The 19,431-nt window shown below is 44.9% G+C and overlaps 1 protein-coding gene across 1 annotated transcript in view; it reads left to right on the forward strand.

The window, feature by feature from the left end:
- Positions 1-19,431, forward strand: part of LOC126175402 (large neutral amino acids transporter small subunit 1) — a 386,698-nt gene that overhangs the window by 43,179 nt on the left and 324,088 nt on the right. The window lies entirely within an intron of this gene.

Below are 19,431 nucleotides of genomic sequence, written 5' to 3' on the forward strand. Positions count from 1 at the left end.
CAAAATTATCTGAGCACCTGTCTGAAAATGACTTTAAAGTTCGTGGCGCCCTCCATCGGCAATGCTGCAGTTCAGCATGGTGTTGGCTCAACCTTAGCCTTCATGATAGCTTCCACTCTCGCAGGCATACGTTCAATCAGGTGCTGGAAGGTTTCTTGGGGAATGGTAGCCCATTCTCACGGAGTGCTGCACTGAGGAGATGTATCGATGTCAGTCGGTGAGGCCTCGCACGAAGACGGCGTTCCAAAACATCCCAAAGGTGTTCTATAGGATTCACGCCAGGGCTCCTGAGCAGGCCATTTCATTGCAGGAATGTTATTGTCGTGTAACCACTCCGCCACAGGCCGTGTGTTATGAACAGGTGCTCGATCGTGTTGAAAGATGCAATCGTTGTCCCCGAATTGCTTTTCAACAGTGGGAAGCAAGAAAGTGCTTAGAACATCAATGTAGGCCCGTGCTGTGATAGTGACACGCAAAACAACAAGGGTGCAAGCCCCCTCAATGAAAAACACCATCACACCATAACAGCACGCCTCCCATTTTTACTGTTGGCATTACATACGCTGGCAGATGACGTTCACCGGGCATTCTCCATACCCACACTCTGCCATCGGATCGCCACATTATGTACCGCGATTCGTCACTCCACTCAACGTTTTCCCACTGTTCAGTCGTCCAATGTTTGCGCTCCTTACAACAAGTGAGGCGTCGTATGACATTTACCGGCGTGATGTGTGGCAAATGAGCAGCCTCTCGACCACGAAATCAAAGTTTCCTCATCTCCCACGTAATCGTCATAGTACTTGCACTGGATCCTGATGCAGTTTGGAATTCCCGTGTGATGGTCCGGATAGACGTCTGCCTATTACACATTACGACTCTTTTCAACTGTCGGTGGTCTCTGTCAGTCGAGGTCGGTCTGTATGCTTTTGTGCTATACGTGTACCTTCACGTTTCCACATCACTATCACATCGGAAACAGTAGACATAGGGATGTTTAGTAATGTGGAAATCTCGCGTACAGACGTATGACACAAGTGATACCCCATCACCTGACAACGTTCGAAGTCCGTGAGTTCCGCAGAGCGCCCCATTCTGCTCTTTCACGATGTCTAATTACTTCTGAGGTCGCTGATATGGAGTACCTGACAGTAGATGGCAGCAGACTGCACCTAATATGAAAAACGTTTATTTGTATGGGTGTCTGGATACTTTTGATTTCACAGTGTAGTTTCATCAGCAAAGATTCTGCCTCATCAGTAAATGTTCCCTCACATGGCCCCACATTATTATCAATGTGTTTGAGTATTTCTGATGCTGTGTGTAGACATGTGAGATCAAATTTGCCAACGAGGCATAATTATGCTGACGAGGTAGAATTTTTGACCAGAATCGAGAAATCTTTCCTTATGTAGAATACTGGGGAAATGCGCCGAGTCTACAAATTAGACTTGCTTAAAAAAAAAGAAAGAAAACCATTCGTCCCACCTATACCTATCCTATGTAGAACATTGTGTCGGACTGTACCAACAGGACTGACAGGGGTTATTCAACACATAGAAAGAGCAGCAGCATATATATTGTCACATATGTGTCAAATCCACAGGAGTGCGTTACTGAGAAGCTGAAAATCCTTGAAGCTAGACACAAATTATCCCACGAAACCGTACTTACAAAGTTTCAGGGACTAACTTTGAGAGAGGAATATTAACTCACTACGTATCGCTCTGGTAGTGATCAAGAAGACGAGGCTGGGCTGATTACAGCGGGCACCGAGGCATTTAAGCAATCACTTTTCCCTCCGCTGGAAGGCAGGCGGAGCTCTCTACACTATCGCCGCCCGTCAGACGGTGTTTATCTTGGCTGGTGGTGGGGGTGTTAATCCGGCCCCCAGATACGGCAGCTCTGCGCCGGCCGTCACTGGTGCGGCGAACCGGCCGCGTAGACGAGGTCACGGTGTCTCATTCACGCCGGGGCGCCATCTGATAGAGCCTATTGAAAGTCGGTCGCTCCAGCTACCGTGTCTGAGAGCGGGGAGCGGAAGCAGTCGACAGGGTCAGAGGCACCGCAGGCCAGTGGTCCACAAACTTGGAACATCACAGCTACACCCATCATCTTAGTTTAGATGCAATCTGTCCATCCATATCAAAAGTACTGCCATAATCACAGCCTGAAATATGGGAAAGATTTTACTGATACAACTTTATACTGTGTGAGGATCCAAAATTACATTTACCATCATTTAATGATTTTCTTTCTTTTAAAAATTAAATCATATCTTTCATAATACTGGTCACAATTTTGTGTAATTAGACACGTTTAACAAATTAAAAACTGATCATGAAAATGACGAAATAGGAATTTTAATTAGACATATTAATAAGTGTCGAATAGAATTGGCCATACAACAACATAATACAGTTTTTTTAATGAAAAAGGTGTTTTGTGATTCACAAACGAATGTAATGCGTTCATGTGTAAGAATTACCTTACAACAAAACGTTAAAGTAAAAACTTGCAGCCGGCCGCGGTGGTCTATCGGTTCTAGGCGCTCAGTCCGGAACCGCGCGACTGCTACGGTCGCAGGTTCGAATCCTGCCTCGGGCATGGATGTGTGTGATGTCCTTAGGTTAGTTAGGTTTAAGTAGTTCTAAGTTCTAGGGGACTGATGACCACAGCTGTTAAGTCCCATAGTGCTCAGAGCCATTTGAACCATTTTTTAAAAACTTGCAATAAAAACTCAACTTTTACGGTGGAAAAAAATTTTGGTTCTTCCACGTGATGGAAGTTAGCTAAACAACATTTGTCTAATTTCCAAAGCCGAAAGTTAAAAAAAATAGTCTGTGTTCATTGTAATGTAATAAATCCTTACTAGAGCCAAATTAAAAAAAATATCCCCACTAACAACGTTGGTTTCAAAAATCCTATATGAGGAGTCACAGATGTTTGCTGATTCCGTAGAAATAATTTTAGTCTCCTTTTCAAGTTAGTCCTAGGAACATTAAAAAGGTCGGTGGCAGTACTTCCAAAACTCTTGACACCGTTCGCTTCATTGTAGCCTCAGACCACTCCCCTCGACACTCACTGGCAAACTTCGTCTTGCATGATGGTATGGTATCGTGTCCTAAAAACAAAGAAAAGATTCACTTATACAGTAAAACTTGCTCAAAACAGAATCGTCTGGGACTAAAATAATTTTCCAGATTGGACGAGTTTCCGGATTACACAGAACTCACTGGCCTATGTAAAATTTGTCAGGTATCATGCACAAAAGTACAGTCAAAATTTTTAATTATGCATACCTTCGCTTCAGCACAGTAGATGTTCATTTGCTGTGTATTGGGCACTAGAACACTCCACTATTACACTGATTGATAACACGGCATTTCTATATTATTATTCGTACATTATGGTTCTTATGGCTCTGAGCACCATGGGACTTATCATCTGAGGTCATCAGTCCCCTAGAACTTAGAACTACTTAAACCTAACTAACCTAAGGGCATCACAAACATCCATGCGCGAGGCAGGATTCGAACCTGCGACCGTAGCGGTCGCGCGGTTCCAGACTGAAGCGCCTAGAACCGCTTGGTCACCACGGCCGGCTTCTCGTACCTTAAATTCGTTTATTATTGAATGTACGTACATATTATTCCGATGTTTAGTTGCTTTACTTTTTACTTTTTGCGCCACATATGAAGGAGGGAAACTTGTGTTAATTTTCTGTTCAAAAATTTTTTTCTAGGCAATTTTTAGCAACATACAATAGTTCCAACAAGTTGGCAGAATTTCTGTATGCTACAAATTGCGTAACATCGTTTATGCATGCAGTGGCTTCTTCAGGCGTATTAGTTTTTCTAGGTACAACATTTTGCTCCTCTTCTTCTTCCTTTGCTTCTTGTTCTTCATCCTATTAAATCTGTTGCTGAAGTGAAAGTGGAGTGAGTTGCCAGAAAGTCATCACTACGAATGTAAACATCTGGACTACATGAAAAGTTTCGCGTTTTCATTAATTCAGCATTTTCTTAAACTTCGATGGCCACAGAAGCGTCCTGTTCTTGACCCCCAAACCCCGCTTTGTTGACGCACTTTGTGACAGTTTCAGGTTTTATTTCCTTTACTGCCAAGTCAATAAGCACCCAGGACAGAAACTGAACGTGCAAGAGCAAACGCACTTTCCGCTTCTTCAACACTAAGAATAAAAGATAGCATCAGTAATCGGATAAATGACACTTGAATGCCCCCTGGTCCATGGGTTGTTTGAGGCTGGTTGAACCTGGAGGAACTATCCAGCCATCCTGTGGATGCCTTAAACTCTGTAACTCCAAACTCTTTAGCGACTATCAGCACCTCACTCTGCAACATGCGTCTAGATAAAGGTAAGTTTTTTGCATGTGCACTTACGAACCATTCCCACATTATTTAATTAATTTCTTCATTTCCATTCTTCACCTTTTTTATCTGCCCGTTCAGTTTCATTAATTGATCCAGAATCTTATCCTTGTTTCTGTCCGCCCTTGGTAGCTGACTGGTCAGCGCGACAGAATGTTCCTGGCCGGGTAGGAGATTTTTTTCCGCTCAGGGACTGGGTGTTATGTTGTCCTAATCATCATCATTTCATCCCCATCGACGCGCAAGTCGCCGAAGTGACGTCATATCGAAAGACTTGCACCCGGCGAACGGTCTACCCGACGGGAGGCCCTAGTTACACGACACGTCCTTGCTTCTTAAGGTCTCATAAATTTTGTTTTACTACATTTGAAACGCAACATATTTTCGCGCACAGAGAGTTTGTCTTTCTCACTCCCGTCGATTACATTAATCTTTTCGTTAAGTGTTAAAGATACACTCCTGGAAATGGAAAAAAGAACACATTGACACCGGTGTGTCAGACCTACCATACTTGCTCCGGACACTGCGAGAGGGCTGTACAAGCAATGATCACACGTACGGCACAGCGGACACACCAGGAACCGCGGTGTTGGCCGTCGAATGGCGCTAGCTGCGCAGCATTTGTGCACCGCCGCCGTCAGTGTCAGCCAGTTTGCCGTGGCATTAGAGATGGGTCGAACTCGTTCATTCCCGTGAACTGCTTCATTCATTTCACTCTTTGCCGTGAAGCGTTCAAATGAAGTAGTTCATTCATGAAGTACGGAAGCCTGGCGAAGTTGCCCAGTTCGCCGCTCAGCCGCGGCTACGCTCGCTTCGCCTCGCTCGTACAATAAAGCTTCGTAATACTTCATAATTTTACCAACAGATGGCCGAACTATGCAGTAATGTGCACGCAACGTATTACGCTCTTACAACGTCTGAGCTAACTTAAATAGAGTATGGTCGAAGGGGACAAAGGAAAGATAAACAGAGAAGCCTGTCACGTATAAAGAAGGTATTACATTTAATCTTGCTCGACATTTTCTCATGAAGCGCCCAAAAAAGTCTTTATCTGCCAAGTGAAACATTATTTGTTGTATTCATGGACTGAAAACTAGGGCTACCAACGAAATGAAGTCCAATTTTATGGTCCTTTTAAAATTTAACTCAAAATAGAATGTGTATGTTTACCACTGTCACAAAGTCTATATATCTACTTTAAGTAATAATTCAGAAGTTTTCCTGTAGATTTATTTTTGTTGAGAATAATAAACCTCCAGATTCAAAACGTAAACCGTCACCTGTAGTCATTGGTACGATTTCAGTGTTATTAACATGTTGGCTGTGCGTGCTCACACAGCCAGCCTCATCGTTTGTATCTGTAATATTCATTTGTCCGCAAGCGCTGCCAACGGTAGGCTACCGGTAGACGCGAAGTTTAACTGCACAAATAATCACGGGTAATGATGTCAGCACTGCAGGAAGCAGCTGACGCTGCCTTCCCCTCGCCCCTCACCAGCAAAACCCCACGCAAACCTATCGTTTACCACAAACGCCGCGCGATTCGTCGACAGGCAGTAGAGGGGGAACTGAAGTGAAGGGAGAATAAGTGACGTAGCGCCGATGTAATGGGATGAGGGAGAGGGGAAGAGAGTGAGTGAACTAGAAAAAGTGTGGAGTGTGTTATCTGTGAAGAGTTTGAAGTAGCAGTTCATTGAAATTGAGTGGTTAGTTCACACTTCACTGGTGTGAAGCGTTCATTTAAACGACTCATTCACGAGCTCCCCATCACTACGTGGCATACGGTGCTCCATCGCAGTCTTTAACACTGGTAGCATGCCGCGACAGCGTGGACGTGAACCGTATGTGCAGTTGACGGACTTTGAGCGAGGGCATATAGTGGGCATGCGGGAGGCCGGGTGGACGTACCGCCGAATTGCTCATCACGTGGGGCGTGAGGTCTCCACAGTACATCGATGTTGTCGCCAGTGGTCGGCGGAAGGTGCACGTGCCCGTCGACCTGGGACCGGACCGCAGCGACGCACGGATGCACGCCAAAACCGTAGGATCCTACGCAGTGCCGTAGGGCACCGCACCGCCACTTCCCAGCAAATTAGGGACACTGTTGCTCCTGGGGTATCGGCGAGGACCATTCGCAACCGTCTCCATGAAGCTCGGCTACGGTCCCGCACACCGTTAGGCCGTCTTCCGCTCTCGCCCCAACATCGTGCAGCCCGCCTCCAGTGGTGTCGCGACAGGCGTGAATGGAGGGACGAATGGAGACGTGTCGTCTTCAGCGATGAGAGTCGCTTCTGCCTTGGTGCCAATGATGGTCGTATGCGTGTTTGGCGCCGTGCAGGTGAGCGCCACAATCAGGACTGCATACGACCGAGGCACACAGGGCCAACACCCGGCATCATGGTGTGGGGAGCGATCTCCTACACTGGCCGTACACCACTGGTGATCGTCGAGGGGACACTGAATAGTGCACGGTACATCCAAACCGTCATCGAACCCATCGTTCTACCATTCCTAGACCGGCAAGGGAACTTGCTGTTCCAACAGGACAATGCACGTCCGCATGTATCCCGTGCCACCCAACGTGCTCTAGAAGGTGTAAGTCAACTACCCTGGCCAGCAAGATCTCCGGATATGTCCCCCATTGAGCATGTTTGGGACTGGATGAAGCGTCGTCTCACGCGGTCTGCACGTCCAGCACGAACGCTGGTCCAACTGAGGCGCCAGGTGGAAATGGCATGGCAAGCCGTTCCACAGGACTACATCCAGCATCTCTACGATCGTCTCCATGGGAGAATAGCAGTCTGCATTGCTGCGAAAGGTGGATATACACTGTACTAGTGCCGACATTGTGCATGCTCTGTTGCCTGTGTCTATGTGCCTGTGGTTCTGTCAGTGTGATCATGTGATGTATCTGACCCCAGGAATGTGTCAATAAAGTTTCCCCTTCCTGGGACAATGAATTCACGGTGTTCTTATTTCAATTTCCAGGAGTGTACATACCGTTTGTTCAACATCATGTTATTGGCAGAAAATAATGAACTTGCCGGGTAAAACCATTGTTTAACGGGACAATACCCACCTCTTTCACTGCGCATGTTGCAGCAGAGTGTTGGTAGATGCGCAACAATGTACCTGCACGCGTCGGCGTGCGTCAATAATGAGGAAAACTAGAAGGCCGACAAACAGAGCACTAACGAACGAACCGTTTCCTTTTATGTACTGTACCAACATTGAGCGTAACTTATTCGTTGTTGCACAGAGCGGCGCGGTTTTAGGTCCACGTCAGCAGCGCCGTGTTGCGCTGTACCTGGTTTTGCGCCACTTAACAGATGTGTTAAAAGTAACGTCCTCGTACTGTAATACAGTAGTACTGTACAGGCTCTTTTCTGCTTTATACAATAAATTATTAAGTATGTTCTAATATTTGCTTTCCGTTTCCGCTTTAGGCACGTTCCGCTTTATTCAAAAAATCAGCATATAAAAGTGCACTGAAGGCGTCGGAACTGAAATACTTGTACAGTTTGAGCAGATTTCCGAATTATACACGTGCCGATATGAGCAAGTTTCTGTATAACCTATATCCCGCGACACTAATATGGCAAATACTACCCGACTGACATTGCACATTAAAACATGGCGGAAACAGAAACTAACTTAAGTGAGTGGAATTTCATTATTACGATACACTGCTCACAAGTTTCGACAGTCTAAAACAAATAAAATTGCTAATATAATTGCGTAGGCTTTAGCGGCCAGAGTCAGTCGACAGAAAAGGTTTCTGGGTATGGTACCGCGTCATAATGTAAAAAAAAGCTACTGCTGCTGGAGAAAAACCAACGTTTCGGCCACTGTTGCAGCAGCCTTCTTTTGGGTCTAGACCGCTGCAACTGTGGCCGAAACGTTGGTTTTTCTCCAGCAGCAGTAGCTTTTTTTACATTATGGCTCGGTGCCATACCCAGAAACCTTTTCTGTCAAATAAAATTGCGACACAAACTGAACAGCTACATCATACGTGTTCTAGCAAATGGCGAAGTGATATCTGCGCTTTATCCCAAGCTCTGCATGTGTTCGCTGTCTAATGACAAACCCGAGTACGCAAAGCGGACCGTACTTCCTGCCGGTCCATTCTAGAAGCCGTTTCACTAATTGTAATCGTTGAACACTAATGTGAAAAGGCCGTAGAGCTATTTAGCCATAGCCAAAAATTTATTTCATCGACACGTACCGCAATAAACATACACTTTTTTCAGAAAGTAAGGAAAACGCACAAAAAGAATAGTGCAGGAGAACTTCCGGCGATTGATATAAAAGCTATCTATTTCGACTTCCATACAAAACCGCCACACGCTCATAGCTAACTGTACGAGTACGCAGCAGACAAGTGCATGGTTGGCATTAGCGTAGCAGCGAAGTTGGTGCGATGAGACGGAAATGCTATAATTTTTGTGGAAGAAGTGCTCGGAAACGTTGCCGTATTCGTTAAGTTTTGTTGTGGCACACATGTGCCTGTGACTGCATAGCAGATCTTTGTCAATGCGTAACCAGTGTAGAGCTTCACATTTCGGCGATACTTAAATGGGACACAGAAAGAGGCAGTCATAAAATTTAACACCAGCTCAACATAGTGCTGCTTAGTGTCATATCCACGCATACGTAACAAAGAAAACGCACGTGATTATCACATTACTTGCAGTCTCACAAACCAAAAGCCCACAAGCAAATATACTTCTCGGGTTTCCCGTCGGATCGTATTGTGTAGATACCTACTGTATATCGAGCAGTTGCATCGATGAAATATCGTGCGATTTACACAATACGATCCGGCGGCAATACCGAGAAGTATAATTGCACCAGATCCGTCGGAAAGCCTGAAAAGTCACAAAAGCCTTTTCACGGTGACTAGCTATCCAGCTATACTGTCGGGGAAAACTGACACATATAGCCAATGTAGTTCTAAGCTTATAGTTCACTGGAAACTATCATCACAGAAACTGTTAAAATTACTTTTTTTTAACACTGAAACGTGCCGGATAGCCGCACTCATAAGTACTCCGCTTCCGGGATTCGAGAAGCCGCGCCTGTCCCGGCTGGGATGTATCCTGTCAATTAACGACGAGGGCCAGTGTACCTGCCAGCCTCAGTCACGTGTCGCATCCACGCCACGCAGAATGGCTGCTGCATTGCGTTCCAAGGGTCGACCAATACGCTGTTTACCAGGTAGTCACAATGTTTCCGCTCATCATTATACTTCCTGCTTCTCACAAACAGTTGCTTTAATAGAATGAAATTTTTGATACGAAATTTCCTGGCAATTCGTGTGCTAGGCGGAGAGTAGAACTCAGGACCTTTGCCTTTCGCGGGCAAGTGCTTTCTTTACCGATTGAGCTACTCAAGCACGACTCGCTGCCCGTCCTCCCAGCTTTAATTTAGTCAGTACCTCGTCTCCTATCATCCAAACTTCACAGAAGCTCTTCTACGAACCTTGCAGAACTAGCACTCTTGGAAGAAAGGATATTGCGGAGACATGGCGTAGCCACAGCCTGGGTATGTTTCCAGAATGAAACTTTCACTCTGCAGCGGAGTGTGGACTGATATGAAACTTCCCGGCAGATTAAAACTGTGTGCCGTATCGAGGCTCGAACTCGGGACCTTCGCTTCTCGATTCTCGGTCCGGCACACAGTTTTAACCTGCCACGAAGTTTCAGTTGCCTTACTATTAAGCGAGTCGGCATTTACGAGGTGCGGAGTTAGTTATTTGCTGTGTGGTTATGTATAACCAAATACTATCTATCCCACATTCCAGTTCCTGGCCGCTCAAAGAATAATCCAATACCGATCCATGTGAAACGTTCATCATTAGGAGCCTAATAATAAAAATCCACGAATATGCTCTACGTATACTGGTTAAAACTGTCTGTTATTGCCATTTGATATATGTCTGTCTGCATTCTGAAAAAAGGTTTTTCCTTGTGTGAAAACCTGTATTTGAGGGAACATCAATGCGTTCCAAAGACAATGCACCACGAAGTTGGCTGTCTACTCTCGGAATGTTCCTATTGGTAATAACAATACATTCATTCCAATAATTTGGCCTGGCGCAACATAAAATTATTAAGCCAGGCGGGTAACTATACAGACCTCAGACTGGTGTGTTCTTCATCGGATTGTCTTGGGCTCTGGTGGAAAGTAGGGGTCGCTATGAATTTGCGTTTGGTGCGTATTAGACCATATATAGCTGCATATGAAATTTAGCTTAACGTACTGAATTTTTCCTTAGAATTGGAAGTCCCTATCTATCACCAATCTCGAGAAAACTGATGACGTTACGTACCACAGTAATTTGCGATCGCGGTGCCAGCGATAAAGCAAGAATGCAATACTCATAACACCCCCCATATCTCACAAACGGTTAGAGATATAGAAACGAGTTTTTAGTAAATGATAGCACGCTGAAAGGCGAGTATTTTGTCATGTGGTAAACAAGTGGAGCTTCCTTATCTACAGCTGGTGAAAAGTGAATTAGTGTCACTTTAACCGGCCGCTGTGGCCGAGTGGTTCTACGCGCTTCAGTTCGGAGCCACGCTGCTGCTACGGTCGCAGGTTCGAGTCCTGCCTCTGGCGTGGATGTGTGTGACGTCCGTGAGTTGGTTGGGTTTAGGTAGTTCTAAGTCTAGGGGACTGATGTCCTCAGATGTTGTCCCATAGTGCTTAGAGCCATTCAGTGTGGCTTTACAACAAGATAAGTGAAAAAATTACACTTTTATTTTTATATCCACCGTGTGCTTTTTCATAATTTTTTGACCTAATAGCAACTTCATTAGAATGTTAGGAAGGTGACATTGCCAAAAGAAGCAAATTTGGAAATGACAACCAGCGAAATGTAGGTGATATTCGAGATTCGCCGGTGATGAATAAGTGTTTTTCAAGTGGCAGAGAGTGTTAATTGCTGTTAGTTTAGTAAAGGGAGTGGTCCAATGGCCAGATCTAAAAACTTATAGAAATGTAGAATGAGATACCTTGTTTGTGGCAACAAAAAATGTAAAAAATAGGTCATTCAAAGAGACGGTTGAAACATTTCTAGACAGTAGTCCAACTGTGGATAAAAGCGTTACAAAAACGAACAACAGTGCCAAACGAGGCAATACCTAAGAAACGGGCAAACAGCGTTTTCTGATTGAGCGAAAATTGGACATAATATATCGTAAGTGATATAATACTTTGTAAAGAACTGTTTTTAGATGCAGAATACGAGCCAGATTGTAAATGTGTTTCATTACAAATCATTGATGATGCTTCATTCCAATAAAACGAAACTCATTTGGTGACAGCAAAGACTGATTTAAAATACCTTCAATCGTTTAAGAATAACCTCAGTAGGATGGATGTCTCTTTAAGGAGGGAGTGGGGATGAGTATAGTATAGTACTGTGAGCGCCATTAACATGTTGCTATTACCCATATATCCATTGTTTTACAGTTCTTTACAAATGTTCAAAGAACCGGCGACCGCCACATTTCTCTTACGAGCGTCCTCGACACGCTCTCTCGAAGAGAGTGCGAAAATATACTGGGTGTTGTGTGATGTCCTTAGGTTAGTTAGGTTTAAGTAGTTCTAAGTGCTAGGGGACTGATGACCATAGATGTTAAGTCCCATAGTGCTCAGAGCCATTTGAACCATTTTTTTAAAAATATACTACAATAAATAAATTGCCTATAAAACGCCGCATTGTACAATGTACTTGCAGTGAGATACATTCGCTACTCCTGAAATCCGTCGCCTGTCGTGGACGACAGTCCTGGATCCGCGGATAAATCGCGAAAATCTGCCGATTTGCCCCACACAGACCCGGCCTGCAGATAAGAGAGCTACATCCGACAGAGAGGGTCTGAACGTTAGTGGGAAGCAATGGACCCCAGATCGGCTGGCCCAATCCGTCAGAGATGTCCACGAAACTGGCGAGCGATTCTGGTCCGAGGAGAAAATCGGCTCGTGTGTGGCCAGCTGAAATTCACCGGCGAGACGAATTACTGCGTGATGCTCTGTTAGTCTTACTAGAACATTTATCAGAAATATTAGTAAATAGCTGTGTCCCCCACTTGTAGCTTAGTTCTGCCACTCAGCAACACTTTTCTTTCACGTTACCCTAGCCTTACAACTTACCTTTAATGATAATAAAAAACACGGCGTATGGACTACCGGTGTAGCTGGACCGCATAGATAACATAGTTACATTCCGACTTTAGGTTGGCCAGGAGGTGTGCTCCGATATCCTTTTGGTCCAAGAATTCTAGTTACCTACATGAATTCGCTAGTAATTTTTGAACGGCTCGAATGATAACGAACTCCACCGATGGCCAAAAATAATAAAAAACTGAGTATGGTGTAAGGCGACTGCACGCGAAAAGCAGGAACTCCAGGTTCTGATCTTGGCCCTGGCACGAATTTTCAGTTTGCAGTTCAGATGCGTAAAATCGCATCGTCTCATTTTCAGTGCGTGGTTTAGTGCAGAATATATGCTTATTCAAAGTGTGTACATGTCGTATTGACTCGGTGTTTACTTGGAGACCAGTTGCCCTTGGATCTGTTTACTCTCTCGAAGATGCAAAACATGTTTTGTAGTCGTAGATGCTGCCAAATGTACTATATCACTGTTGTCTGTTTTTTCTTCTTCTTTTCGTTGCTATCTTCATTTGCAAGTTTTAAGGTTGCTTATTAATTGCCCCGTTTCACCTGGCGACAGCAGCGGTGCAAGCCTCCACCCGTAACTTTATTTTCTACGAGAATGTGGATCATAAAAAAAATATTCCCGGAGTTGCCGCACTTGTAGGAAGCTGTACAAGATTAGCCCGCATTTCTATTTTACCAATGCTCGACTGTTGCCTTGAGTATTTCAGAAATGCTTTAAGCGCTAGTTGCCGTCAGGAAAAATCATTAAACCCTTATGCGAATGAGGCGGATTTGCGTCACTCAATAAATCACTATTGTTAAATACTGTATTTTTACATGAACATTTTGATAGTGTGCCAGTACTTGTGAGTATATGTTTCCGGATCTCTTGGACGTTTTACGTATTTCCGATAAATGATTACAGGCGAAGAGTATCGAGAGACGTAAATTCCGACATATCTCTATATTGAATTGAAGCAGACTGTGTTCATTCCCATAATGGCACGTGACGTGATAACTCTTCGAAGACTAGGAGATAAGCGTCACAGAAGTTTTCTCGGAGATCCTTGGTTCGATTCCCGATGTCAAAATTATATTTCTCTATAGACAGTGGTCAGTTTAATCTTTATAAATTAGCCTTTTCTTTATACAGCGATAAACTGTTATTTTTATCGACCTTCTGTAACACTTCCGCAATAACGACTGAGATTGTTGTGGATTCTACGCTATAAGGAACCGTTTGTTTACAGTTTACAAACGGTTCCTTATAGATGTGAGACTTGGAAGCTCACCAACCAACAGATCACTCAGCAGCTTCAATTGTAGATAAACCACTGTCAACAGATGATATGTTCTAGATGGATGTGACTGATACTGAACAAAGACCTTTGAAAGTGTACTGAGCAAAGACCACACACTGTAAATGTGAAGGACAGGAAACAACGGTGGTTAGGAAGTACGCTAAGAAACCGCTGTGGCTGTGTCTGCGGTGATGGAATGGAGTATAAGAGGAAAAAACAGTCGTCGAAGATTTCTGGGCTGGTATTAGAGGGCCGAATATTTAAAATCTCCTTCTGGTTTCCCCGATAAGTGTGTTGCGTGGTTTCTCTTAATTCAGGCGAACGCTGCGGTGATTCCTTGAATGGCAGTTGACTCTCGAAATAGATGTGGATTTATTGCTTGTAAATAGAGAAGAGCGATTGTTTTTGGAGTATACTGCGATAAATTACTGTAAACAGTAAAGTATCAGAGCATCAGTCCTGAGCGACTAAAATGGAATCCTAAGCAAATGTAACTCAACCACGGAAGAGGTTGCTTACAAAACTAAGATCAGTTCTTCAATATTGCTAGCCAGTGTGAGTTCCTTACCAGGAAATATTGATAAAAGGGACAGAGAAAATTCAAAGAAGTGCGGCGCATTTCTTCGCGGGCTCATTTAGTAAGCATCAGAACGTCATAGAAATATCTTCACGGACACTCTCTACGAGAAATGAGATGTACATCACGGATCGGTATGCCATTGAAATTCCGAGAGCCTACTCTCCAAGCAGCTTATTACTTCTTCCCACATATTCGTACATCTCACGAAACGGCCATGACAAAAAATAATAGAAATTGGAGCTCATACTATGGTGGAATTTCGCATATTTGTCAGTCTTACTCCCTAACTGGCAAGGAAAGCGTTTCTGAAGAAGAGGAATTTGTTAACATCGAATATAGATTTAGGTGTCAGGAAGTCGTTTCTGAAAGTATTTGTATGGAGTGTAGCCATGTATGGAAGTGGGACGATAACTAGTTTGGACAAGAAGAGAATAGAAGCTTTCGAAATGTGGTGCTACAGAAGAATGCTGAAGATAAGGTGGGTAGATCACGTAACTAATGAGGAGGTATTGAATAGGATTGGGGAGAAGAGAAGTTTGTGGCACAACTTGACTAGAAGAAGGGATCGGTTGGTAGGACATGTTCTGAGGCATCAAGGGATCACAAATTTAGCATTGGAGGGCAGCGTGGAGGGTAAAAATCGTAGAGGGAGACAAAGAGATCAATACACTAAGCAGATTCAGAAGGATGTAGGTTGCAGTAGGTACTGGGAGATGAAGAAGCTTGCACAGGATAAAGTAGCATGGAGAGCTGCATCAAACCAGTCTCAGGACTGAAGACCACAACAACAACTTCCTAACTGCAGAATTCACTGGGAAATCATGTGAACTGTAGAGGGTGAGAGTGGACTAGAGTGATGTGTGGTGTTGTGTTGCGTTTTGTTGTGTTGCGTTGGGGTGAGGACGGAAGAGGATGATGGAGGGTGGTGGTCGAGGCAGTTTAACACTTCGTTGGTTTTTCAGTTTTTATTTTTATTAGTATTTTTTATTTTTAATGGAAGTCTAGAAATCAGTCATGAATTGTTTCCGTGACCTAATATCAATTGGAAACCTATGTGTGCTTCTTGCAGAAGAACCAATGCGCACATGAAAATAATAGAAAAATAGAAGAAAGTGATAAATGACAACACCATAAGTGTAAACAGTTAGACAATTTAAATGAACTGCCAGGAAACAGCACAGTTTCTTAACAAAATATATATATAGATGATGAATTTTCACTTTGCAACGGAGTGTACTATGACTTGGAAGTTCCTGGCCGATTAAAACTGTGTGCCCGACCGGACTCGAACGCGAGAGCTTTGGCTTTCGGAGACAAAGTGCTCCATCGAATGAGCTATTCATGCACGGCTCGCGACCCGCCCTCACAGTTTTACTTCCACCAGTACCTCGTCCATGAGACGAGATACCGGCAGAAATGAAGCTGCGAGGGCGGGTCGTGAGTAGTGATCGGATAGCTCAGTCGATGGAGCACGTTGCCCGCGAAAGGTAAAGGTCTCACGTTCGAGTCCGATCGAGTACACAGTTTTAATCTGTCAAAATGTGTTAGACCCACACATTCACTCCGTCTCACACGCCGTAAGACAACCGAGAAATTGTGATAGGGTCTACACCTGAGATTAAAACATAAAGAATACTACAGAGGAGCCAAAATAACAGCTCAAAAAAGGGTGAGCGACTCATTCCGGAAAGTCATTAAGAACATCTCCATCAAATTTTAGGAAACAAGTTGTTCCTGGCCGAAAATCGACATTCATTTGAGTGCAACTTAAATAGAGGACAGATGTGTAGGCAAATCTCCCGCTGCCTCCTGGTCTGAAAGTAAAACCTTGTAAAATGTGGCGCACAGTGATCTGTACACTACAAGCGCCACATATTGGGGAGTCCTCTCACCAGAGCCAGAAGTCATGCGTCATAGGGCTGTGGGCTATGCGAAGACAAGTAAGGAGAACCTCGTCCCGCCAGCGTGGCTGGAAAGAGGTACGCCACCCCCGTGTTGTGGACTCTACTAGAAGCAGCTTATTATCTGTCACATCTATCCACTCTTCTTCCCATCGGCGCATGACTATCTCACCATCGAAGCGACAACGTGCAAGGGGGTGGCTCACTAAACTGAGGATCACGACAAGCCGCCTTGGCTATTGCAACCACCCTTCCAAGCCCTGTAATAAGCATGTACCCTGGCACTCAGCAGGAAGATATCTCCTTCCCCAGCATTTACGACAGGAGGAGGACGTCGTTGATGTCTTGTACTACTTTATGGGCCGGATACAAGCGTTGCAGAGAGTGAAAAAATTTTTGTCTTACAGACGACAGTGGATGCCTAGCACGAATGCGTGAAACGTGTTTGGTTAAAAATAAAATAAATACTCAGTCGCAAAGGACAGATTTTTTTGTCTATGCGGTGAAAACAATCAAGTAGCATCTGAGGAAAAAGGGCTGCCGACATTAACAGTATTTCTTAATTTTCACCAGACAGTTGAAAACAGAGTGCTTGATGGACTAGCGACTGAACAGAAAAGAATACAATAAAGGCTTTCACAGTCGGATGTCATAGCTGCTGGAAAATCTCCCGGGTTGTCTGATCCTAATGTTTCGTCCAGGCCTGCGCTGAACATGCTCAGACGTATTCCTGGTTCAGCTGAAGTTAAACGGAACGTTAGGAACGAAAAAACTTCGTGGGCCACTGTGAAGGCATTGCTAATGAAGCATATAAATTTTTTTTCATGCTTTTCTTTAGATTTCTATTCTTTTTCTTTTGTTCATATGGGCATTTATAATTGTGATTATGTAACATTATACTGTGGTTTTTAAATGTAAAGATGTAATTGTGATTATTTCGTTTGCCAATGGATAAAACCACTCCTGGAAATGGAAAAAAGAACACATTGACACCGGTGTGTCAGACCCACCATACTTGCTCCGGACAGTGCGAGAGGGCTGTACAAGCAATGATCACACGCACGGCACAGCGGACACACCAGGAACCGCGGTGTTGGCCGTCGAATGGCGCTAGCTGCGCAGCATTTGTGCACCGCCGCCGTCAGTGTCAGCCAGTTTGCCGTGGCATACGGAGCTCCATCGCAGTCTTTAACACTGGTAGCATTCCGCGACGGCGTGGACGTGAACCGTATGTGCAGTTGACGGACTTTGAGCGAGGGCGTATAGTGGGCATGCGGGAGGCCGGGTGGACGTACCGCCGAATTGCTCAACACGTGGGGCGTGAGGTCTCCACAGTACATCGATGTTGTCGCCAGTGGTCGGCGGAAGGTGCACGTGCCCGTCGACCTGGGACCGGACCGCAGCGACGCACGGATGCACGCAAAGACCGTAGGATCCTACGCAGTGCCGTAGGGCACCGCACCGCCACTTCCCAGCAAATTAGGGACACTGTTGCTCCTGGGGTATCGGCGAGGACCATTCGCAACCGTCTCCATGAAGCTCGGCTACGGTCCCGCACACCGTTAGGCCGTCTTCCGCTCTCGCCCCAACATCGTGCAGCCCGCCTCCAGTGGTGTCGCGACAGGCGTGAATGGAGGGACGAATGGAGACGTGTCGTCTTCAGCGATGAGAGTCGCTTCTGCCTTGGTGCCAATGATGGTCGTATGCGTGTTTGGCGCCGTGCAGGTGAGCGCCACAATCAGGACTGCATACGACCGAGGCACACAGGGCCAACACCCGGCATCATGGTGTGGGGAGCGATCTCCTACACTGGCCGTACACCACTGGTGATCGTCGAGGGGACACTGAATAGTGCACGGTACATCCAAACCGTCATCGAACCCATCGTTCTACCATTCCTGGACCGGCAAGGGAACTTGCTGTTCCAACAGGACAATGCACGTCCGCATGTATCCCGTGCCACCCAACGTGCTCTAGAAGGTGTAAGTCAACTACCCTGGCCAGAAAGATCTCCGGATCTGTCCCCCATTGAGCATGTTTGGGACTGGAGGAAGCGTCGTCTCACGCGGTCTGCACGTCCAGCACGAACGCTGGTCCAACTGAGGCGCCAGGTGGAAATGGCATGGCAAGCCGTTCCACAGGACTACATCCAGCATCTCTACGATCGTCTCCATGGGAGAATAGCAGCCTGCATTGCTGCGAAAGGTGGATATACACTGTACTAGTGCCGACATTGTGCATGCTCTGTTGCCTGTGTCTATGTGCCTGTGGTTCTGTCAGTGTGATCATGTGATGTATCTGACCCCGGGAATGTGTCAATAAAGTTTCCCCTTCCTGGGACAATGAATTCATGGTGTTCTTATTTCAATTTCCAGGAGTGTATGTTTCTTGCTTTGTACCTGTGGTAAAGTTTGTATAGTTCTCTTTTGGAATATTATTAATTGTGAAAAACGCATTCAATAACATTTATGAAGATTTATGTAATTTACGATAACGATATAACATCTATAGACAGGGGACAGCGATAGTGATATCGATAGTCGAAAGGTTGTAGAAGGGATGGTGGATGGTGTGTCTGTGAAGCGTGCGCGGGAAAATAGTACTGTGTTTTATGAAAAGCACACGTAATTGTATGGACAGTGATACCGAACTATCAGATTGTTATTTCTCTTTACCACTGCGGAATGTAATGCCATAGCCAGCGAACTTTAAGAGCAAATAAACCGGACTGTGAAAGTGCCGCTAACAATACTTTGCTGTGGCCGACACGAACAGTGCTTTTATGCGAATGACCTTTGCTGGTATTGGTTTTGGGTGGTGGAACTGTTGTCTATCACATTGTATCAAGCCGTGAAAGTGAAGACTTTAACTGTGCAACATAAATGACTTTCAGTGACGTTGTCGAAATTTGAAATGCGAGAACAGAGTGGACATTGTTTACGGTGTGCTTCACACACAAGAACAATTCTATGAACTGTGTATTTGTGGCTAAGACTATATGAATGTGACGAACTGTGTAATTATGGACGATAGCGTCACGGACAGTGCATAAAGTGTAAAAAACGAGCGATGTCTACGTAATGTACTTTGA

This window comes from Schistocerca cancellata, chromosome 3, assembly GCF_023864275.1.
Source record: "Schistocerca cancellata isolate TAMUIC-IGC-003103 chromosome 3, iqSchCanc2.1, whole genome shotgun sequence".
Classification (NCBI taxonomy): Eukaryota; Metazoa; Arthropoda; class Insecta; order Orthoptera; family Acrididae; genus Schistocerca; species Schistocerca cancellata.